At 41.4% G+C, this 24,547-nt stretch overlaps 2 protein-coding genes across 3 annotated transcripts in view; one reads left to right on the top strand and one right to left on the bottom strand.

The window, feature by feature from the left end:
• The window catches only part of LEO1 (LEO1 homolog, Paf1/RNA polymerase II complex component), a 65,383-nt gene extending 58,917 nt beyond the window's left edge, over positions 1-6,466 (bottom strand). Inside the window, exon 1 of the mRNA XM_047075102.1 lies at positions 6,336-6,466. The gene's annotated coding sequence lies outside the window, so the exon portion shown is untranslated. The remainder of the gene's footprint in view (positions 1-6,335) is intronic.
• A 9,963-nt stretch (positions 6,467-16,429) lies between these two features.
• The window catches only part of MAPK6 (mitogen-activated protein kinase 6), a 36,088-nt gene continuing 27,970 nt past the window's right edge, over positions 16,430-24,547 (top strand). Inside the window, exon 1 of one of the 2 annotated variants that reach the window (XM_047075097.1) lies at positions 16,430-16,564. The gene's annotated coding sequence lies outside the window, so the exon portion shown is untranslated. Of the gene's footprint in view, positions 16,565-17,034; positions 17,239-24,547 lie in introns of those variants that run through there. The other variant, XM_047075098.1, reaches the window with a different exon arrangement.

Raw genomic sequence — 24,547 nt, 5'->3', positions numbered from 1 at the left:
GAATAGTAGGAACCCAAAGTGCCCAGGCAGCAGTTTTAGCTAGTAAATCAAAGTGACTCTTGCTGTACCATTTGGTGGAAATATTCTCCTTTTAGGAACCAGGTCCTCTGAACCTGCAGAATACAGACTAGCAGGAACAGGAAGCATAAATTCCCCACGGGGCCATTGGGAGTGATGATAAGCAAGACCACTCCTAATTCCATATTTTGTCTCATAGACCCATGTATTTTTCCTGCTGGGGTTACAGCACCACATAAAGATCTTTTATTCAATAGGTTTAATGTATCCTGGAAGATGGCACTCATAGCATTTCAACCAAGCTAATACTTCAGCTGTGCCTTCAGCAAGGCTTTCCGATGCTCTACAAGGCTGGAAGCTTTGGAGTGCTAAAATAAGTGATAACAACCAGTAGATAACATTGTCATGAGTTCACTCTCACACCTTTTGTGCTGTAAGTTGGGTTCCTAGATCTGATACAATGTTATGGGAGGTCCTCTGCTGGTGCATCAAACATTGTGTAAGCCCAGGGCGAAGCCTGAAGATAAGACATTTAAACCCTTACCCAGAATATGTCTTCATCCTAGCAGGATGAACTACTGGTCCTTTCAAGGTGGAAAGGTCCCAAAGAGTCAACTTGCCACCAATTGCTTAGTTGGTCTCCTTGAAGATTGGTGCTCTATCAGGAAGTCAGCATTGATCTCTTGTTGTCAAGTTGGACATTTAGCAGTGGCAATAGCTAGATGAGCCCTGAGAAGTGGGAACCCATGCTATCGGGCCAAGAATAGCCTCAGTCTCTGCCACCATGGCCACTTCATTCACGTATCCATTGTGCCAGCAATAGTGTGGTCAGTAACAGAGGCAAAATCAACTGGCTGAGTCCTTCTATACATGAGGGATTTATATCTGCCCATCTGCCACTTAGCTTTCTTTTCTATATGCCATGTCTTTTTTATTCCTTCATTCTTATATTATTGCCTTCTATTGTGCTAAAAAGATGTTTTCCAATGTACCATTTTAATTCTCTCATCGTTTCCTATTTAGTACATATGTATATTTTGAGTTGTTTTTTTGGTGGTTCCTTGGGGTATTACAATTAACATCTTTATATGAATTTAATTTCAACAGTATATAAGAACTTTGCTTCCAAATATTCCATTCCCTTCACCCTCTGTTTTCTTTTGCTTATACAGAAGGAGTAGTACCCTTATTGGCTGCCCATCTATTTTCTAGCAAGTGACACCATGTTTTATTAACTATCTCCATAACTCTCTGTAGGTCAGGTGCTCATGGTTGCCACTTTGATCTTGTCACTCATTATCCTAATTGCATCCACATGATTTCTGACAGTCGCGTGATGCCACCTGGCTCAATCATTTCTGGGTTATATGATCTCCCTTGCTAATGAGGAGATCAGTTTTGTAACAGCTTCCCCTACCATAAGTCCAGCCTTCAAAAGCAAGCCACCACTAGACTTCACAGTGATTCTAGTGCTGTTTACGAACACATTCTTCTTTGCTTTGGTAGACACTGTATTCTCCAGGTCCTCCTGTGGAACAGTCATCTGGTGGGTTTTCTGATCTTACATAATGTGGCCACACCAGCACTCCTACTTCCCTGAACCCTTTTTAAAAAATTGAGGTAACACAAACTATACATAAAATTCCCCATTTTGAAGTGGTTTTTAGTATGTTCACAAGGCTGTACAGCCATTACAACAATCAATTTTAGAATATTTTCTTCACACCAAAATGTAACCCTGTGCCAGTCAGCAATCACTCCTTATTCTCTCCTACCAACAGCTCCTGGCAACCACTAATTTACTTTATCACTGTGGATTTGCCTCTTCTGAACATGCCATATGAATGGAATCATACAATATGTGGCCTTTTATGTCTGCCTTCTTCCACTTAGCATAATGTTTTCAAAGTTCATCCATGTTGTAACATGTTATCAGAGTCCCACTTCTTCTTATAACTGACTAGTATTCCATAGTACAGATATAGCATATTTTATTTATCTGTTCATCAGTTGATGGAGATTGAGTTGTTTTCACTTTTTGGCTATTGTAAATAATGCTGCTATAGATATTTGGATACAAATTTTGTGCAGACATATGTTTCAATTCTCTCCGGTATATACCTAGGTATGGAATTCCTGGGTCAAACGGTAACCTTATGTTTAACTATTTCAGCAGCTATCACACTGTTTTCTCAATTTGCTGCATCATTTTACATTTCTACCAGCAACAGATGAGGGCTCCGATTTCCCTACATCCTCACCAACATTTGTTATTTTCCCTTTTTTTTTTTTATTACAGTCTTTCTATTGGTGCTAAATGGTATCTCAGAATGTGAGCAGGGGAGGGGCAGAGAGAGAGAAGGAGACACAGAATCTGAAGCAGGCTCCAGGCTCTCAGCTGTCAGCAAAGAGCCCAACATGGGGTTCCAACCCACAAATCATGAGATCATGACCTGAGCTGAAGTCGGATGCTTAACTGACTGAGCCCACCCAGGCCCCCCTTAAAAGTCTTTGCTCATTTTAAAATTGGGTTATTTCTCTTATTATTGAATAAAGAGATAGATACATACATATAGATACAGATATCTAGATATTAGAGTCTCATCAGATATATTATTTGCAAATAATTTCTCCTATTCTGTGGGCTGTCCTTTCACTTTCCTGCTGGTATTCTTTGAACCACAAAAGCTTTCAATTTTGACGAAGCCCAAATTACCAAATTACCTTTGGTTGGCTATGTTTTTGATGTCATGTCTAAGAAACTGTTGCCTAATCCGAGGTCACAAAAATTTACTTAATTTTTTTATAAGAGCTTTATACATTTAGATCTATAGTTCATTCTGAGTTAATTTTTGTGCACTGTGTGAGATAACGGTCCCACCTCATTCTTTTGCATAGGGATGTCTAGTTGCTCTAGAACCATTTGTTTAAAAAACTATTCTTTCCTCAATAATTGTTTTGGAACTCTTGCTGAATATTCATTGCACATAAACATGTAGGCTTGTTTGTGGACTCTGAGTTCTATTCTCTTATGCTATGTTTATCATTATGCCAGTACCATGCTGTTTTGGTTACAATAGTTTTGTAGTAAGTTTTGAAATTAGGAATTGAGTACTCTACTTTGATCTTTTCAAAGACTGTTTAGCTATTCAGGGTCCCTAGCATTTCTATATGAATTTTAAGATCTGTTACTTTAAAAAAAAAAAAAGAAAGAAAAAAAATCCAGGCAGAATTTTGATAGGGATTGCATTGAATCTATAAATCAATTTGGAGGTTATTAGCATTGAAACAACAGTAAGTCTTCCAATAAAAGAACATGGAATCTCTTTCCATTTATTTAGGTCTTCTTTAATTTCTTTCAACAAGGTTTTGTACTCTCCAGTGTATAGGTCTTATTAAATTTATCCCCCCCTTTTTACTTCAGTGTACGAGTCTTGTTAAATTCACTCCTAGATGTTTTATTATTTTTTAATTTCTCTTAGCATTTTAATTCTTTCCTCTCCCACCTGCCAAGACATTTATGGTATTTTGATCTCACTCAGCATGGGCTATCACTTTTACCATGCTTCACAGAAGCCATTTTACTGGCAAGTAAGATTTACATCAGAGTGTAAATCTTTGACTTTGGGAGAGCACACACAAATTGTTATCTAATCTCATGCTCTATCCCCTTTGATCAAGTATCCTCAGAATCTAGTCCCATGTGGATTCCCGCCACCTCCTGCAGTCCATGCTGGTTAGATCTTTTTGCTCCTTTGGGGTCTAGTTTCTTTGCTTGCTTCTCAGGCCTAGCATGTCCCCAGCTGGGCTATGCTGCCACGTCACCCTAGTTATAGATTTAGTGGACAGGAGGGGAGGTGGGGGCAGATACTGAGGAGTCACATGTTGTCTTGCAGAGAGAGGCCTTGGCATTATTTTCTCAAGCAAAGGGAATGTGCAGCTTTTAATAGGGAAGGGTAGCTCACTTCTTCAGGCTCCGAGGATCAAGAGAAATCTGGGAATTCAAGATTTTGGGGGGCATCAGCTCAGATGTCCCCATTCCATGTGCCAGGGTCTCACTCCTTCTCAACCACAGCAGCATCTCTAGCATAGGAGACCTAGTTTACTTGGTAGTTTAACCTTTGGCTCTTGGTTACATAACGGTTTAGCTCGATCTGGTTCTCTCCACTGCAGGTTATGAAAGCCTCTTTACTTGCTATGAAAGAGACCTTCTGGTTCTCACACTTGGCTTTCAGCTGTCTGCTAGTCACTTTCTCAGCTTTTTCATTTCTTTACCTAGAGCTTCAGTAGAGCTACACAATAACCATTCAATCCCCTTGTAGTTACTATCTCCTCCACACAGTACAAAAGCTAATACATTCTCTTTCACTGGCATACTACCCCAATTTCATCGCTGGTGAAAATCTTAATAACTGGGCTGCCACCTTGTGCCAGTCACTGTCTGACCTCCATCTATCACCAGTGTCGAGGTCTTCCTACCAGGTGAGTGGTGAGTGATGCAGATCCAAAACTCCATTTTATTGTCTGCTTTCTCAGACCTCTCCTGGCTGAGTAGTAGTTTGGGTGTTTTAGGAACACACTCTGAGGCAGACTTTAGTTTTCAGGATAATTATTAGGGAGAGCTCTTGGGATCAACATCCGTGGATAGGAGGGGAAGCAAACAGGAGTGGGGAGAGGTAGAAGTTGATCTGAGCTGCAGGCTGATAGCCTCAGCTAACCCCACTGGGAGCTCTCGAGCAGAAATGGCCATTGAAGTTGTCTTGCACAGGGCCAAAATAGCCAGGCCTTTCTATCCTTGCCATTATCAGTCATTGGATTTGGGCCACCTGGGAAAGGGGCATCTCCTTGGGCAAGATGGCTCTCTGCAGATGAGGCAAACCCTGAAGGAAATGCAAGTTGAAAGCTGTGTGCCGACTACAGTCTCCAAGGCTGGGCAACAAGTCCTTCCTTGAAGGGCATCTGGTCAATGCATCTTGCTATCTGCCACAGGTATCATGTCAGGTTACTCTCCAATTGTTCAGGTTAAAAAAAAAAAAGAGTTCAGTATGCTACGTGAACAACTTTTCTGTAAGTGTGAAATACCTTAAAAATAAAAATCTCTTTTTAAAATGAACATACTAATATCAATTAAATGTGACTAAAGAAACACCTAAACAAGAACCTTCTGCTGCTGATACAAAGAAAGAGGAATGACCAATTATACCTAAAAAAAAATAATAGTAAAGTTAAAAAATAAAAATTAAAAAAAAACAAGAAAGGGGAATGATGTTAGAAGACAAAAATTCATTTGAATGAGTAAAACACTGATCACCAGAAGAGCTGGTAGGAAATAAGGCTGAAAGGCAAGTTGAGGCTTCATCCTTGCTGACACGACATACCTCAGACTAGGGCAAGAACAGAAAATGCTTGCTTCATTACAGCTAGCCTGGCCTTTAATTTCACCTCACCTCTTCTGAGTAGATAAAGTCTTTTCCAGATTACCTTTAATAGTTACTGTTTCCCATTTTCCTCTTCCTTTGGTTCCCTCCCTCTCCAAGGCCATCATGGAACTTGGAATGTGGAGACGTGAGTCTTTGCTCAGCTTCCCCAAACTGGAATGAAAATTATTTTTAGGATGAATCTCTGAGTCACAGAGGGAGGAGGGAAAGAACCATTTTAATCTCTTCCTTTTCCTTCCTTCATAACCTGCTGTACAGCTAAATCATTTAAAAATTTTGTGTTTTTCCTCTCTTCCCCGAGAATCACTTGCCTTTTATTTTTCCTCTGGAAACAGTATCTATAAATCTCCATCAGAAGCTTCTAAAAATGGAAGAAATGTTTCTTTGCTGAATGGACCACAGGCTAAATTAAAGGAGATTTGCTTTAAGCTGCTTTCATGTAAGTAAATCTATTTATTATAATACTGATCGTTGGGATCTGAGAGGTTGTATACAGTTACTCATGTTCTCTTCACTGACCGCTTTGCTGCACCCCCTCTAGGCTTTCCTTTCTGTCTCTCCTAGCCTGAGGGTAGCAGAAGACTGCTTTCTGGGGGGAGATGCGGGTAGGGATTGTGCTCTGGCCTTCCACCTTTGCAGCAGCGTGCTCAAGCGTGTCTCCTGCTTCACTATTTGACCACATCTCTTTGAGACAGAAATAAGCACGGAGTGGACATTGCACTTTTTAAAAAATGTCTACCAATTTACACAATAAACATTGGAAAAGAAATCCTACCCAAGTTACCAAGAAAGTGGGGGAAAAGTTCTATCTTGGATAAAATAGGCACTAGAAGAACCTCTGTAGGATGGATTGAATGAAAGGAGAGAGAGCTGGCTTACCTTCAGGAAACCATGTTTTAACCAGGTGAGCTACTGAATGACGAAGTTAATGACACCCCTTATTTATGCAGTTGTTTAGCATTTTCAGAGTGCTTTCACAGACACAGTCTCAGGTAATCCTTGGAACAATCCTGGGAGGGAGGTGAGGCAGGTGTTATTTATACCATTAAAAAAATAAGATTGGGGCACCTGGGTGGTTCAGTCAGCTAAGCGTCCGACTCTTAATCTCAGCTCAGGCCTTGATCTCAGGGTCATGAGTTCAAACCCCATGTAGGGTGTAAAGCCTACTTTAAAAAATAATAAGATTAAATGATTTGCCTGTAGTCTAACAACTAATAAGTGGCAGAATTGGGACCAGTCCCTAGGTCTGCTATCTACTGTCAGTCAGGATACCAGATGGATTCTTCTGATTTCAGAGTGGAAACCCCATGAATTACTGCGGAAAGACTTGTCTTATTTAAGACTTTTAGGGACTGCTTGGAAGCAGATTCATATAAAAAAAAGTCACTGGGCTGAGATGTCCCGAAGCTCTCTGGGGTAGTAAATACCAAGCAGATGGATCTAAACTCAAGAAAAGATAAATTGCACAAAGCTATGTGAGTGGACATAAGTGTGACAAATGAGTTTCATCCTGTACTAATTTTGAATAATGTATTTAGAATTGTTAATCTGAAGCATACTTAAAAGAAGATGAGCTTGGAGCTATGCTTTATTTCAAGAAAGGAGCCACAAGAAAGGAGCTATGCTTTATTTTCAAGAAAGGCCAGGGGCACCTGGCTGGCCCAGTTGGTAAAGCCTGAGACTCTTGATCTCAGGGTCAGGAGTTCAAGCCCATGTTGGGCATGGAGCCTACTGAAAAAAAGAAAGAAAGAAAGAGAACCATGAGTTATTGTTGACTGTTTCCTAAAGTCATACAGAATGATGCTAGCTCTTGTTGCTAAGAATGTGGAAAATAAAACTGGAAACATTGTTTTATCCTACATTTGACATAATGATAATGAATACCTGGAATCATGCACCTAATTCTGCCCCAAACCCTTAAAAAAAGAGCCTAGTAGATATATAAGGTTGTAATAAAGGGGAACTAAAATAATCAGATTCCCTGAGAAGAAAGTTGCTTTAAAAAATTTATTAAATAAGTGGATATTTGGAGGAAATCCTTACCTTTCTGAATTTTATGTCATAGAGAGCAATTACAATATTAAAAAATACTTCATTTTCTTTTTTTTAAACATCTGTGTTGTTTATAATTTTTTTTTGACATTTATTTATTTATTTTGAGAGAGAGGGAGAGGGAGGCAGGGGAGGGGCAGAGAGAGAGGGAGTGACAGAGAACCCCAAGCAGGCTCCATACTGTGAGTGCAGAGTCCAACACAGGGCTCCAACCCATGAACCATGAGATCATGACCTGAGCTGAAATCAAGAGTCGAAAGCTTAACCGACTGAGCCACCCAGGTACCCCAATCTTTTTTTAAAGTAGGCTCCATGGCCAATGTGGGACTTGAACTTATGACCCTGACATTAAGAGTCACATGCTCTACCGACTGAGCCAGCCAGGCACCCCACTGCATTTTCAACATTTATTGAGAGAACATTAAATTCAGGGCCTCTGCTCAACACTAGAGTTCACAATGAATAGAACAGAGGTTCACAACCATCATTAGAGAATACCAGACTAGACAGATCTTTAGTCCAACTGAGCACAGTTTTTCTCGAGTTCTTAGTAGATTGGCATCTGGTTTGCAGTACACAGTCTCTTGGGTTTGGTAGGCGTGTGTTGGTTGCCAGAGACCAATCATCCCTGGTGAACCTACAATCAACTTCTTCAAGCTACACATCTGAAGGACTGGACTCCTCATCCCACCGAGAGGATAAAGTGAAGTTCTTACTTTTAATATAAACCTTCTCTTTAATGCTTACCTAGGTTTTGACAGACACCATCCTTGTCTGTGGTTAGCATTTCTGAGCGAGGAAGGTACAGACAGCTCCTGTCTGACCAAGATGTGTTCCCCAAAGTTGATTTCTAACTTGGTTGTTTGAAACTGAATATGCGCTTTCCTCAGAGAAACAATGTGACAAACCTGGGTTAGGTTCTCAGGCCCACTCATAAGAGCCCACTTAGCACATATGCCACTCTGTGAGAAGAATGGACACCATGGCATTGTTTCCATGGGGAAAATGGGCCCCAGCAGCTGAACGTGGTCTTCCTTCCTCCCCCCACTTCCTACCTCCATGAGTAATGAAGCCAGTGTATTTACTACAGGAAGTGCAGCTCCTAGTGTGGGTGGCTGGGCTCTGTGGCAGACTGGAATGTCTTATCCACCTGGCACAGATAGTCTCTCACCTCTCCTGCCCTAAGCCCACCAGTGAGGGGAGTGGCATTAGGTAGGGAGTCTTTCCCCAACCCACCTTTTTCAGGGTAGGGCTGCCGGCATTCTTTTGTATCAAAGCCAGATACATAATTTCTGGGGCCCCTTGTTCAAAAAGAAAAAAACAAATGCAGCTAAAGGTACTAAAACATAAAGGTTTTTTCCTTCCTTCTGGTCTCTCTCGACTTGTCCTGGTGTTTTAAATTTAGATAGACAGTTTATTATAACTGTTTAATATCGTGCTAAGTAAGGAAATATTTTGTTATTAGCATGGATTTCATAATTAATTTTTATATTGCCATAAACAATGCCAGTTTGAAATATAAGAGCATTTAACTCCTATGTGAAGTCACCAAAATGACACAATTTGTTTCATAGCTCGTACATGCATATATATTTTGTTCTTGCCAAAGCAGTGGAACACCGCAGAAAACTAACTTAACCATTATTATTTCACTTCTTGATACACATTCTGCCAGGACTGTCTACCTTTGCCTTCATGAGGAGGAAGAAAGGACTGAAAGGAAAAGGAAATGTTTTCAGCATAAGTGGTTGGCTAATACAGGGAAGAAACACAAAAGAGGGTACAATAGGGTTCCTTGGTCTTTTGTGTTTCTTAGAATGCCATTGCCTTCTTTCTGGTTTCAAAGCAAGTTCTGGTTTCAATGGAAAGCATGGCCTTTTGGAGCTATCAGCCCCCTCCACTTACTCAGCTGTGGGCATAACACCCCCTGTACTCACTGGCTTTGTTTCACTGAACTCCAGCACAGTGTGGGTCCATGAGTATTCTGTGCTTGTGGGGCATGGAGAATGCTCTCTGTGAATGGGGCAGCAAGGAACAGTGGACGTGCATATTGCTTCTCTTACTCACATGCATGCTCCATTGTCCCATCAATTGCACTATAAAACAGAAGTTCAAAGATAAAATTATTAGCTGGAGCGCCTGGGTGGCCCAGTCAGTTAAGCATCTGACTCTTGATTTTGGCTCAGGTCACAATCTCACAATTTGATTTGTGAGATCAAACCCTGAGACCTGCTCTATACTGCCAGCAAGGAGCCTGCCTGGGATTCTCTCTCTCACTCTCTCTCCCTGCCCCTCTCCAGCTCACACACACACGTGTGTACTCTCTCTCCCTCTCTCAAAAAATAAAAAACTAAGAAAAGGAGGATAAAATTATTAGGAATTTCAAGATGGCAACAGTAGAGTATTAAAACAAGCATGGTCTTTCTGAATGTGGGGTCCTGTATAACACCCTGAGTATGGGAGGCGTGGGGGTGAGGTTGGGGGAGGTGGGGAGAGGCCTCTGGCAGCCTAACACGGGCATTCACAAAGACAGAGCCACCCAGGGTGGGCAGATGGATCTTAGGCCTCCTGAGGGCCTCGCTATTTTTGTTTCAGGACACCATACCTAGGGTATTGTTAGAGATGGTGATGGCTTCAGTCAAGACCCCAGAGGTGGGTCTGGATCTACAGGGATGATAACATTTTCAGGGGAGGGTGTCTGAGTAGTGGCAACTGCTGGCTGGCAAAATATTTGTCAAACAGAAGGTGGGAGATGGGATTGTGGAAGGCAGACCTACTAAATCATACTACATACTAGTTGATAACTTGAGTACTCAGAATGCTGAATGTAAACAAATCTTCCATACAAGTTTACTTAGAGTTACAGATAGTAATTACCTTCTTTCCCAAGTGACAGATAGCTTGTCTATTTTGGAATGCAAAAGGAAAGGGAATGACCTTGTACAGTGAAAGCTGCTTTGTCCCCACAGTTGAAAATATTTATCAGTCCCTGTGGATGGGCAGAAGGAAATCATGTCTATTCTTTCTATTTACAGTGGTTATGTGGCAGAAGCCCGGATTATTCTCAAAATTACTCCAATAGGTATTTCCCAGTACACTTAAATGTTTAGTTACATAACCCTTATTGAAGAAGTGTACAAATTTTTGTTTCAGAAAGTAATTTTATTGCACAGAAAGCCTGGCTTTATCTAAAAAAATTTAAGTAGCTTACTTACTGCAGCTTTTCTACAAAATCCCACTTATCATAGCCTAAGAGAATGATATAATGTTTATAAAGTGTTTACCCGAAACAGGCTACTTGGTAGGAATTTGACAAATGATGTTATTACCATTCTCCCAAGGGGTAAGCTCTTTGTTGTCCCATCAAGTTAAATGTAGGATCTTTGATTTTCATTTATAGGTGTCTCCCACCTCATAAAAGCATTCAACTGATCTGCCTCTTAATGAACTTTACATACAGTTTTAATGGATTTTGACTGAAGACAGTTTCTTCATAATTTTTAACTATAGTCAATTCTTGTTACTCGCAGATTCTGTTTGCAAACTTGACTACTTGCTTCAATTTATTTGTCCCAAAGACTGTACACTGTAAACCAGATGCCAATCCACTAATAACACAAGAAAAGCAAAATCAATACTCAGCATTTTCAGTCATTTGTGGTTATGCAAAGAGTGGTGAAAAATTTGTTGCCCTATGTCTACGTTTCCATAGAGGTTGAACAAGGCAGTAGTCTACCTTCTTGTATCAACTCTCATACTATAAGCAAGTGTCTTTTCTGTGGTCTATTTAGTGTCATATTTTTTTGCTTTGTTGTTGTTGTTGGTGGTGGTGATTTAGCTGTTTAAAATGGTCCTTAAGAATAATACTGATGTGCTGGCTAGTGTCCCTAAGTATAAGAAAGGTGTAATATGCCTTTCAGAGATTATATGTTAGATAATCTTCATTTAGCATGAGTTATAGTGCTTTTGGCCATGAGTTTAATGTTAAAGAATCAACAATATATATTAAATTAGGTGTCTTTAAATAGAAACACACAGAAAACAAAATTATACAATGACTGATTGGCAAAAATGTTGAGACCAGAGTTTTGCAGGATCCTAATCCTGTTATTTCCCCTAGAAGCAATGGCTCAGCAGTCACTAATTCAGTGTTCTTGGTGACTTTATAGAACAAAGCTACCATGAACAAAGAATCAACTGTACTTGGCAATGCATTTCTTCAGTGGAAAGTTATTTACAAATCAAATTACAATGTGTTCTTTTAGAAACCATGTCTAAGAGAGCAATCATTTTAAATTAAGAGTATAAACATAGATACATAGAAGCTTCAAGTTAGAGAAGACCTCGGATGTTACACCTCCCTGCAGGCCCCTCCTTCCTCATTTCCTTTTATAGCACCCTGACAGGTGGCCATTGTTTTCTGATTGAATGCTTCCGGCAATGTAGCACCGCACTTCACCAGGAAGTCCTGTCCACTATGGTTCAGTTCCAATATCCAAAACTGTCCTTTCTTATACTGAGCCAAAATTTTCCTCTTGGAAATAGCCCTCCTGATGGTTTAGATCTGAACTCCAAAGCAACACGAAACACATCTACTCTTTCTTCTGCATAACAACCCTTTAGCAGATCTCTTTTCTGCAGGTTAAATAGACCCAATTCCCTCATCTGTTTTTCAGAGTATAAGATTTCCACACTTTTCTTGGATATCTCTTCTGAAAGAATCCTAATTTGTTATGTATGGTAGTTCTTTTTATGTGATATCTATATTTGAACACAAAAAGTTCAGAAATTCTGAGCTCAACAGCATAGGTCTGATACCCCTGTGATTTGAATGGTGGCTGTATCACTTTAACACAATTTACATTATGTCATTATTATTTTTTTATGATTGCTCATACCGCATGAGTATCTGTAACTTACCCCTATATTATCAAGTCAAGCTGAATCTCCCAAGTGCTGGTCCTTTCCAAATGACTTTTCTGAACAAAGAGGCTATACTTTATATTTACTACAGTTAAATGTCATCTCTTTCTGTAAAAACCATGATTTTGAATAATTATTCTGTCGTCTATCATATTCTGATCTGAGTTCTTAAATTTGCTAAGTATCTTAATTCAAAACATTGACAAAAACATTACTCAGGACTGGGCGAAAGGGGAAGAAAAATGTGTATTGCTGTTTTTGAGAACGCAAGGCTTCAAGATTTGTGTCACTCCATTAATCAGCACTCTTCCAATCAACATTTCTCTGCAGTAATATAAACCCATATCCTCTCATCCCAACCTAAAGGTATCTTGACTTTTTGAAATGACCAACACATTTGTTCAGTAATGTAATAATCCTATCAAGAAAGGAAGTGGTATTTCTTTGTAATGATTTACTTGAAAAGAGTCCATGACTCCTACTAATAGTTACATTTTCCCTAACACACTGTGTTCTGTGATTTATATTAGGAAATTTCCAGGGTTTGGCATCAAGCTTAGTGGTCTGTATTTTTAAAATCTGTTTTGCCCTCCATCTTGCAAATCATGATACTGGCAGTTTATCTTAATAGGAAGACAGTAATTGAGTTGGAAAAAGATAAAACAAGTAGTCTAATGAGGGAATTTAAATTCAAACAGGTGAAGTGAGGGCAACTGGGTGACTAGCGACTTAACCCTTCACTCATCTAAGCATTCACCAACTCCCGCTGATTCTGCCCCAAGACTATCGCTTGTATCGTCATTCCCTTTCTGTGCCCACTAGAGACACATTCTCTATCTTTCTTTTTCTCTCATGTTTAAACCAGAGTTTGGATTGGGTTTTCCGTCACTGTGACAGAATTCTGACTTACCAGTAAAGAGTGGCTCTTAGAGGGCATCAGAGTATTGTTACCAGATTAAGGATGCAGGGCAGAAAAAGCAATAGATTCTCCTACCTTCTCCCTGTCTCTAATTTCTTGTTCATCTAACCCACCTTTCCCATTTATGGCAGAATTACCTTTCTAAAGTACTAGTTGTATCATCTAAATGCCTCTCCTACTGCCTTTAACATAAATCCAAAAGTTTTGGCATCCAATCAAGGCCTTCTCAGCCTGGTGCTAACTTGTCTTCATTCCCCTAGGCCTGTCAGATTTCTTCTACTTCCAAAGTGTGCCTGGCACATTCATGCCTTTGTACATTTTGCTCTCTCATTCAGAAATTTTTTCCCTGATCCTTCCTGATGGAATCAAGCCCAGGCTCAGATATTCCCTCTTCCAGTTGAAGCTTTCCTGATGTCCTCATTAACTGTTCTTTCCAATAAGAGCAGGTAATTTGCATTTCTGTTCTGGAAGTAATCATCTCATGCTGCTTTATGGTGTACTTACTCGATCCTCTCCTGCATGACTCCACTACAACAGTGGCTTTCAGACTCTTTTGACAACAGCATAGTTCATAGCAATAATGAGAGATAATACATTTTACACTGTTATCCAATTGGCTCATTTATATATACTTTATTTCATCAATTTTAAGAAATAAGTCTTCTAGGGGAGCCTGGGTGGCTCAGTTGGTTGAGTGTCCGACTTCGGCTCAGGTCATGATCTCACGGTTCATGGGTTCTAGCCCCGCGTCGGCTCTGTGCTGACAGCTCAGAGCCTGGAGCCTGCTTCCGATTCTGTGTCTCCCTCTCTCTCTGCCCCTCCCCGGCTCGTGCTCTGTCTCTCAAAAATAACAATTAAAAGAAAATAGGTCTTCTGTGTTAATATTTCTAAAACCAGGATGCAGCAACAGAGTATCATATTTTGATAAGAGTTTTCACTTATTTGTGTTGTTTTCACTTTCTTAATAGTACATAAAATAATGGCATGTCATGATTAATGACATTTCAGATTTGTTGAAATATAGTAGATAATGGAAACATAAGTTTCACAAAACAGTATTTACCCTTTATTACGGGCAATGCTCTCTAGTTTTTTATTCTATTTCCATAAGAAAAAATGCAAGTCATAATCCACCAAAATCACTTCACTACTCACTACTGGATCATAGCCTTCAGTTTGAAAAACTACTGAGAACTGAAACTATTTACAGCCACACAATAGGATTGAGAACGAAGACTGATGACATTAACATGCCTTTACAACTCCACCATTCACAGAAACTTGACTTCAATTCCAAGAAATTCTTGCCCAAGAAGATGAAGTTGCAAATAACTTAACTGCAGTTTCAGGAACTTCCTCAAAGTCCATTTATCTGAACAACAGACTATTGACTGACCTAGCCTTCGTCAGGATAAACAGCCTGCTCCTCAACAGATTACTCTTGGATTTGTCAAACAATTGTTTACTCTTCTAGGCTCCCTTCAAAACTCTCCCCTCCCTGTAATTGTCCTGAATGATATTATAAATTCAGTCCAGTCTCAATCATGCTTTCATTGAAAAGACTTGTCTTAAACCAGATGCCCTGAATCTTAGAACTATTCTACACATGACGTCCCTTTTTGAGATGCTTTAAGACTGTCAACATAGTGGTATCACTTACTGTTGTAAGCAATAAACTTGGCTTTGATCAACAGGTTCTTTTGGTTGTCTTTGCTGGAAGTCAGGAGTTGACACTACATTACAAGCTCTCAAGGGAAAAGCAGTATTTATTTGCTTTCCTCCTATCTCCTGCTGGTGATCAAACATTGATGGACAAGGAAGAAAGGGTGTCTCAGGGATCTGAGGGTATCCTATTGCGGGGGCAGGAGGGATGTGTAATGGTCACACCTAAGGAGCTCTTGTTGCAGAGAGACTGCATCCACAAAATCTTGCGGTTGGAAACAGGCTCCCCCTTTCTCTTGGTTTTATCTACTCAACCTCTTCACACCTGGTACTCAGATGATACTGTTTTAAATATAAAACATATAGAACACAGCAGCTCTATCCCAACCACTTAACTTCAAGCTACTATGTGATATTTAAAGTGGTTATTTGCCTCAAGCTTGAAGATGGGCAAAATAACGGTTAAGGGGCTACCAAACGTTTGGTTCTCACCAGGAATTATTAAGTAATTGAAAAAATGTGCTGACCCGTGTCTCTAAATTGATAAATAACTACATAAATTTCCCATAAATGCTGGAAAGGCTCCTTGGACCAAATAAGTCGTGGTAAATAAAATTAAGTTTGCTTTCATCCAAGTAGTCCCAAGAAGGCACCAATCTACATTTCCCACTACATCTCACAGTACACCCCTTCCCAAATTCTGATTCAGGCCTAGTCCCAGCTCAGCAACAAGCCAGGTGCTCTCCTTCCTGTTTTAGCTCTCTCGCTGTTCCCAACGCAACAACACCCTCCCCCTCGTCTCCTCTGGTTATATCTCCTTCAGATCCAGCTGAGCCTCCTCTGGTTATATCTGCTCCTTCTGGTCCAGATGAAAGATCACCCGTGGCGACCTCACTTAGAAGCCCTCCTCCATACCCTCAGGCAGAATTAATGACCTTCTTAGCTTTTAGCCGCTAACAGCGTTGGCCTCGTACTCAGGCTGCTACCTTCTAGCCAACCTGTCTTCAGGCCCAGGCTTTCTTGTTTCCCGGCCCATCCCTAAGCACACGGGCTTAGGCTCACTCCTCTCGGATGGCCCAGTGGCTTGCCCGTAGTAGGTGAGCAAATAAACACTAGCAAGGAGTTTGGTCACTTTGTGCTATAGTGATGTGGCAAGGGCAGAGCACAGAGGGCCCGTCTGCCCACCTCCCACCCAGCCCCCGGCCCAGCCCAGCCCACCTGAGGTGGCTGATGACACCGCGTGCCTCTCCCGCCGCCCCCGCAGCGCGCGGAACCCAGTCACCAGCGTTGGAAATTCCGGCGCGTGCAGGCGCTCGGGGCCGAGCGGGGGCGGGGGAACCCGTGGAGTGAGCCTGTGACGCGAGGGGGCGTGGCTCATGGATACCCCGCCCCCTCTCCCTCGCCCTCTCTCGCGGGTCGGGGTTACATGGCGGCGACTGCGGCAAAGCGAGAGCCTCGGAGACGCCGCTGCCGCCAGCACAGCCGGAGACCTGAGCCGACATTGGGGGCTGTCCGCGGGCCCCGCACTCCCTCGATGAGCCGGAGAAGTCCCGTGAGTGTGTGTGTGTACGTGTGCGGGGCGCGCCGGCGGGGCGGCTCTGGAGGGCGCCGCGGCGGGCCCGCCGGCGGCGGCGGAGCCGGCTCCTTCCTCCATTGTGTGTGACCCTCCGGCGGCCGCCGCTCAACAAAGGCGCTTTTGTTCCGTCTCCGGCCCTCCCGCCCGCCGGCCCGCCCGCTCGGGCCTGGCCGGCGCGTCCCCGCGCGAGCCGGCGGGCGGCGGGCCGGGGTCCCCGCGTGGGGCCGGCAGAGCGGCCGGCGCGCCCCTCCCACCCGGCACGCCCCTCGCCGGCTGCCGGGCCCGGCCGCGCCCGCCGGCCCCTGGGCCCCGCTGCTCCGCTGCGGCACAGCCACCCGCGCCGGGCTCCGCGGGTTCGAAGCCCGCCCCGGGCGGCGAGCGGCGGGCGAGGGGCGGCGGCCGGGATGGGCGGCCCGGGGAGCGTGAGGTGGCGCGGAGTCTCGCCTTCTTGGCACGCTGCCTTCGAAATGCTCCCGCGTCTCCTCCCCCATCCCACTCCGGTGACTCGGCCTCAGCTGACTCCGGCCGGGCAAAGTCTCCAGTGGACTCGGCGAATTGCGTAGCGCGCACCACTCAGCGCACCACTCACCCGGCTGGTCTCAGATCCCCGAAGTCTTCTGCCTAAGTTTTGAGTTGTAGCTGTAAATGAGGTACAGAAAACTTGTCCGAGTCGGAATTCCTAATTTCTTTTCTCCACCCCCCCCCCCAGCCCTACTGCAGCCTTTCCTTAGCTGTGTTCGGGACTTGGAGCATTGGTCTGTGAAAGTACCCAAATGGAAACTTGTTTTGTCAGTTCACTAAAAAGGGCCTCTTCACTTGGCTGTGCGTTTTTATCTGATTTAGTGAGGTGCGTTGAAAAGTAAAGGTCTTCTAGCCTCCTTTGTTCCTTGGCTTAGCGAGACTCAACTGGTTCAGGTGTTAGGTGGGAGCTCTGTGAAGCAGGATCTTTTTGATTCCTTTCCTGTTTCATTTATCTTTTGCTTGCTCATTGGCAAAGATCCAATGAAGTGGTGGAATTAGAAGCTTTATTGCGTTTGCAATTCATGTTGTTTTCTTCAGTGCTAAAAATGCTCTTAAAAGTCCGTATTAACTTTTTTAACGATGCAAGATGATTTGTCAAGGGAAAAAAAATTAACGGGGGACAAAATGGAGCTCAGACAGCTTCAGAGTAATTTTCTGATTGCTTGTTTCTTCTAGCCTTGTTCTGTTTTAAAGTTCTGATTGGATATATTCTCTCTTAAGCGTTGGGAAACTGAGATGGAAAGAGTAATCTGACAGAAAGAATGTAGGGTCCAAACAGGGCCTGGCCCTGAAAAGGAACGGCTTCTAGAGTTTCTTCTTAGAAATGTCAGGTTTTAATGTGTGAAAAGTAATTTTGAACTGGGTGGAAGAATTTCTAACCTCTCTAACAAGTCGTTGTTCAAACACGTTTATGAAGGGCTTGCTTGCAGTGTGCCAAGGAGTGTAAAGTCCTTTCACATATATATGTTACATCACTTAGTAAGAATTGCCTGGTGAAGCTTGTAAAATTGCTTATTGGTGTTCTAAATTCAGTAATTGTAGTCATCTAGGAAATATGCCAGATTTGAGCAGGACATGTTTTATTATTTAGATGTTACTGTTAAGCAAAAAAAAAAAAAAATCTCTGGGAAATAGGGAATTGTTTATAAAAACCTTTATATATGACCATATTTTGGAGTTCATTTACTTGCAAAAGAGGATTAAATGTAGTGTTTGGCTACTTTTTGTGATTAAGAAAGAATCTGAAGAAGATTGATTTGAAGATGAGTTAATTTTGCGATAGAAACAGCACATGTTCTCATGACAAGTGTTAGTACTAAATGTGTTGCAGTGTTTTGCATAAGTTCATTTAAGCATCGTGAGAATTCATAACTGACAAAATAGTAAGGTTTGCTGACTCAGGGTACATTACTGAAGGGGATGGGGTCTGGTAGGAGGAAGCTTAGAAGTGTGGCAAGTTTTGAGTTGGATGATGACTCATACTGCCCACGGACTGCTACGTGGCCCTTTTTTTTTTATACACTGTATTTTTTTAAATGATAGGGCTAAAATGTTTCTGTCTACATCATAATTCTCTCAAGAGGAGCCACAGTTTCTCTAAGAGTAATGGCTTCTTAAATTGCATTTTAAAAGAAGGTCATATAACCTACAGGTGGAATTTTGTAACATTTGTTGAGAGGTAAAATTAATTGCTGGTCAGTTGCTATGATTAAAGGTTTGATACCAGCAGTTCTTCCCTTATTGAGAGATTTGTTAAGGATTATTTAAAAACAGAACTTTTGTGGTATGGGTAGAAATTAACCTTATGTTCTCATTGGTAATTTAAAAGTTATCTTTAATATCTAGAAATTAGTTTAAATAAATGTAAAGGTGCAGAAATATTAATCGGATATAGCTCTGAACATGAGCATTTCACTCTGATACAATTATACATAGTGCTTTCTCCTGATCTACATGAATTTTCTGTTTTAATAAAGACAACTTGAAGTAGGTGTTGTTATAGGCACTTTTTCATCAGTGCTTTTTTCCCCCAAGTTTATTTTTAATTATTTTTAATTTTTAAGTAGTCTCTACACCCAACATGGGGCTCGAATTCACAACCCTGAGGTCAGGAGTCCCATGCTCCACTGACTGAGCCAGCCAGGCACCCCTCATCAGTCTTTTTTTTAAAGACCAGCAGAATGTAAGGTTCCAAATTTAGGACTCAAACTGAAATTTGGTAACGAGATATTTTGACAGAGTTTTTAAAGCCACCATTTAGCAGGTTGGCTTAAAATAAGACTGAGGGGGGAAAAAGATTGAGGAGAATAGCAGTTTGTTTTAAAAGTGAGAAGAAAAACTCCCCATCCCCTAGGTTTTCTTCTCAAAGTGATTTATTTGAAGACTTTTGCAGGTAGTAAGGTGTATTGTTAATGTGAATTAAATCTTTGGAAAGATTTTGGAAGATCCTTCCATGATTTATACAGAAGTTTAATGAAGTGTAATTTAAACTTTGTATTTCCCACTAAAGGAAGTCTAAAAATACAAATGTAAAAGTATCGTATATTTTCTTTCAAAACATCCTATCACCTAGAGGTTGAACATGTACTTCCAGGTTTAAAAAAAAATTTTTTTTAAGTATATTTATTTATTTTGAGAGAACAAGTGGGTGCACAAGCAGGGGCAGGGCAGAGAGAGCAGGAGAGACCGAATCCCAAGCAGGCTCTGTGCTGTCAGCACAGAGCCCGATACGGGGCTCAAACTCACATGAGATCATGACCTGAGCTGAGATCAAGAGTAAGATGCTTAACTGACTGCTCTCCGCCCCCCCCCCAGTATTATCTTTTTAAGAGTATTCATTCATAATTCAGAATTTATGAACAAATTGGATACCTTAGCATGTCTCCTTTCCATGAGATCCTTATGAAACGGTGAGCCACACCTCTGCGGTCCAGTTCCTTGTTCGCATTGCCCATTTGAACCATGTGTTACTCTAGGACTCCTGTTAAAATAGATGTCTCAAAATAAGTTCTTTGTGGCATTGTTGGCTGCCCTGTGTCAGCTCCTTCAGCCTGTTTTGTGGGCTGTTAACATTACTCTGTAGCTTGCTAGTGGTATGGGGATTTTGGTCAGTATTATTGCTCAGAGACGTGACTGAAACTTTACAAAAACAAAACAACATAATATTATTGTAGTTAATGGCTTTTCCCAGGGAGTTGGCTTTTCATGTGGAGCTGATGCTTTTAAGGTAACAGTGTATGGGCTGAGTCCAGCATCAAGTTTTTTCTTCCATAAGCTGTGTATTTAGAAAATATAGTGTGCCCTGCTGATGGTTCTTAAAAGGTTTGTCTTTCATACATGTCAGCCCTTTAAATCTATTTAAGGATTTAAAAGTGTACAGAGATTGAACATTTATTTTAAAGTTAGTATGTCATTTCATGGGAAAAAATGGTAGCACAAAAGTTGTTTGTTAGAATACTTCAGGGAAGAAACTTCCTCTGCTGAGAATGAAATCTCTGCATTTAATTCTGTATCAACTATAAAATATTAGCGTTTACAGAGGAGTCATGGCCATTATCTTACCCCAGGTACATGATAGCTGAGGAACCCGAGGCCCAGAGATAACTAACATCTTAGTACTCAAAGTGTTATTTCTGAACCAGCAGTATTAACATCACCCAGAAATTTGTTAGTGCAGAGTTCTCCACCCCATCCCAAGACCTACTGAATTAGAATCTACATTTTCATAGGACTCTTAGGTGATTCAAATGCACACTCATTTCTAGAAGCTCTGCTAAATGATGTATATTTAGTTGCTTAACTGGTTAGTGACTGATTTGGAAAATTCAGGTTTTCTGAGTTGCTCCTTTTATTGGGTCTCCTGAAAAAAGTCAAAAGGGAGATTGAAGCTCTAATTGATCACTGTTCAATAGAACTTTCTGTGATGATGGAAGTGTTGTATTCTTTGTTGTCCAGTGAGGTAGCCACTAGTCACATGTAACTCTTGAGCACTTTATGATGCCTAGTGCACCTGAGGAACTGAATGTTTAACTTAATTTTATTTATTTATTTTTAATGTTTATTTTTGAGAGAGAGAGAGAGAGAGAAAGCACAGACAAGGGAGGGGCAGAGAGAGAGGGAGACACAGAATCTGAAGCAGGCTCCAGGCTCTGAGCTGTCAGCACGGGGCTTGAACTCACGAACTATGAGATCATGACCTGAGCTGAAGTCGGACACTCAACCGACTGAGCCACCCGGGCGCCCCTGTTTTAATTATATTTAAATAGCTGCGTGTAGCTAGTGGCTACCATATTGGACAGTGCAGATCTAGATGATTTTTGCCTGTACCAAATTTAAAATAATCTAAGGTGTAATTTAATAACTGATTAGGCTCAGTTTAATAATTTCCTTCTTGGGGCACCTGGATGGCTCACTTGGTTAAGCAGCCAACTCTTGATTTCAGTTCAGGTCATGATCTCACTGTTCCTGAGATTGAGCCCCGCCCGCGTAGGGCTGTGCGCTGGCAGCGTAGAGCCTGCTTGGGATTCTCTCCCTGTCTGCCTCCCCCACCACACCACTCGCTCACTCTCTCAAAATAAATAAATATTAAAAAATAATTTCCTTCTTCATTTACAAATTGGAAAGATGGTTTCTAACTGCTTGCTTTTCCATTATACCCAGATATGATTTTAGTAGTTAATATAAAGTACTGCCAGTTTTCTGATTGATACTGTTGTATTTAGTAGATAATGTAAGTTGCAAGAATGTATGTTTTCTGGTTTGTCTTAATAAAGATATTTTCACTCAGATTAAAAAAATTAAAGGGGCGTCTGGGTGGCTCAGTCAGTTAAGTGTCTGACTTCGGCTCAGGTCAGGATCTTACGGTTCTGAGTTTGAGCCCAGCATCGGGCTCTGTGCTGACAGCTCAGAGCCTGGAGCCTACTTTGGATTCTGTGCCTCTCTCTCTGCCCCTCTCCCGGTCACACCCTGTCTCTCTTGCTCAAAAATAATAAAATAAACATTAAAAAATTAAAAATAGTTGTTAAATGTGCTTTAATTATCTTGTAAATAGTATCGAGGGGATAGTTTTTGCCTCTGGTCTAGTACCTCCAGCCTTGTTGGCACTTGTTGATAGCTGCCAGATTGATCTGCCATTTTTAAAAAATGTTTTATTTATTTTTGAGAGAGAGAGAGAGCACAAGTGCAAGAAAGTGGGGGAGAGGCAGAGAGAGAGGGTGACAGAGGGTCTGAAAGGGGTTCATGCACTGACAGCAGAGTGCCCAATATGGGGCTTGAACTCAGAAGCCACGAGATCATACCCTGAGCCAAAATAAAGAGTCAGATGCTTAACCAACTGAGCCACCTAGGCACCCCTGCCATTTTTAATATTATTTCCAGGTGCAGAAACATTGATTGATTCTTAACTTCGCACATTAGGCACAGGGAAGAACTAACCCTAAAGTAAATCAGACTGGCCAGTGTCCAGATCTTCACATTTACTATGTATATGATTTCAGTGAAGTTGCTTTCTCTCTCAGAGTATCAGTACTTTTGTTTGTAAAATAAGATTTGCAAGGTACTAGTTCTGAGTAGCAGAAATAATTTGTCACTTAGAAAATGCCTCGCGCTTAATACATACTTAGTAAATACAAATTGCCTTCCTAAGACCTCCTGGTTAGCTTTTATGGCCTTCTGTAATTTAGTCTTATGCTTAAGATTTCAACCAGGCTTAAGGCATAGTGTAATTTTAGATTTTACTGGTTTCCACTGGTTGCTGTAACTTCATGCTTTGCTTCACTCGTGTCATATCCCTTGTAGATTCTTCCACTTGAGCTCTGCTTTCCTTCTCTTGGCTTCTTAAGGACTCATCTCTTGGTTGTATCATGAATTTTTCCCTTTCTACTGGGTCGTCTTTATTAGTACATAAATGTGCTCTGAACTATCTAATGTGGTAGCCACTGGCCACATGTGGCTATTTAAATAAAAATTTATTGAGGAAAAACAATCAGTTTCTCAGCCTTCTAACCATATTTCATTTGTTCAGTAGCCACATGTGGCTGATTGGCTGCCATATTGAACAGTATGTCTATAGAAATGTTACATACCCTCTCCTGATTGCACATTCTCCTCTAGCTACTGTCTAATTTCTCATTTCTCTGATTGTCTTTGAAGCAAAATTTCAAGGGTTGTCTTTGTGTGCTCTCTCCTCTTTGCTCCTCAGCCTGCTCTAGACTGGCCTGTGTCACCATCTCAACCCCATGAAATTGCTCTAATCAAGATACCAGTGACTTTTGATTTACCAAATTCATCTTACTGGATCTTGTAATAGAATTCAGTATAGTTGACTACTGTTTTCTGCATATTCACCTGCTTTTCTTAGCTTATGAGACATATATTCTTGTTTTTCTGCTACCTCACACTTTGTTAAAATTTTTTACAGGCTTCTGTCCTCTACCTGCCTCCACATATTGGCATATCCCACAGTTTAGTTCTGGGCCTCCCCCAACCCTTTCTAAATTCTTTCCCCAGCTGGTCGACTCATTCAACTTAAGTACTGTCTACCGTGGATAAGTCTCAGATTTACATTTAGACTTCTCACCTGAGCTCCAGACATTATCCAGTGTGTACCTGATACTACCACTCAGTTACCTAAACAGACACTATGTAAATAGGCTTAACATATCCAAAATAGAACTTTTTCCCATATTATTCTTCTTCCAGTCTTCCCCATCTCAGTAATTGGCACCTAGGTGTTGTCCTTAAGTCCTCTTTCCCTTATCCCCCATATCTAATCCATCACCAGGTTCTCTTAGTCTCCAGAATATTGTTTGAATCTCTCTCCTATTTTACATCTTGATTGCTACCATCCTAGTTTTAGCCACCATCATCTCACTTGGCCTACTGAAAATAGCTTTTAACTGGTTCTACTTTCACTCTATTATCTTCAGTCCATTCTCCTACCAGTGGCCAGAATTCATCTTTTTAAAATGTAAATGAAACTGTGCCAGTCGTCTGCTTAAATCCTTCATAGCTTTCCTTTGTGCTTACTGTAAAATTCAGAGCCTCATGTGTTATTTTTCTACTTGTCTAGTTTTAACTCCACATCACTCCCCCCTCTCTTTGCTCAGGATGCTGTGGCTACACTGCCATCCTTTCCTCCAAAATACCACGTTCTTTCCTTCTTTAGGTTGTATTTGCTGTTTTCTCTGCTTGGAATGCTCTGCTCCCATCTCATAGCAATGCTGGTACCGTCTCATTTAGATTTCAGCTTCTTAGATGGCCATTTCCCAGACACTCAATCATAGCACTTAGATAAATCTGGAGTTATGTTATTTCTTTGTTAATCTGTCCTCACTAGATTGTAAACTAGATTGTAAACTCTTTGGAGGTAGAAGAACCTTAAGTGTCTTAATATGCACTGTACCATCAAATAGTGCCTGACACATGCCAGGTACTCAG

Source organism: Lynx rufus, unplaced genomic scaffold (assembly GCF_022079265.1).
Source record: "Lynx rufus isolate CCGP_SWC_20201006 ecotype Redwood Valley unplaced genomic scaffold, mLynRuf1.p SCAF_13, whole genome shotgun sequence".
NCBI classification, from domain to species: Eukaryota; Metazoa; Chordata; class Mammalia; order Carnivora; family Felidae; genus Lynx; species Lynx rufus.
This window is presented reverse-complemented; position numbering and strand designations above follow the sequence as displayed.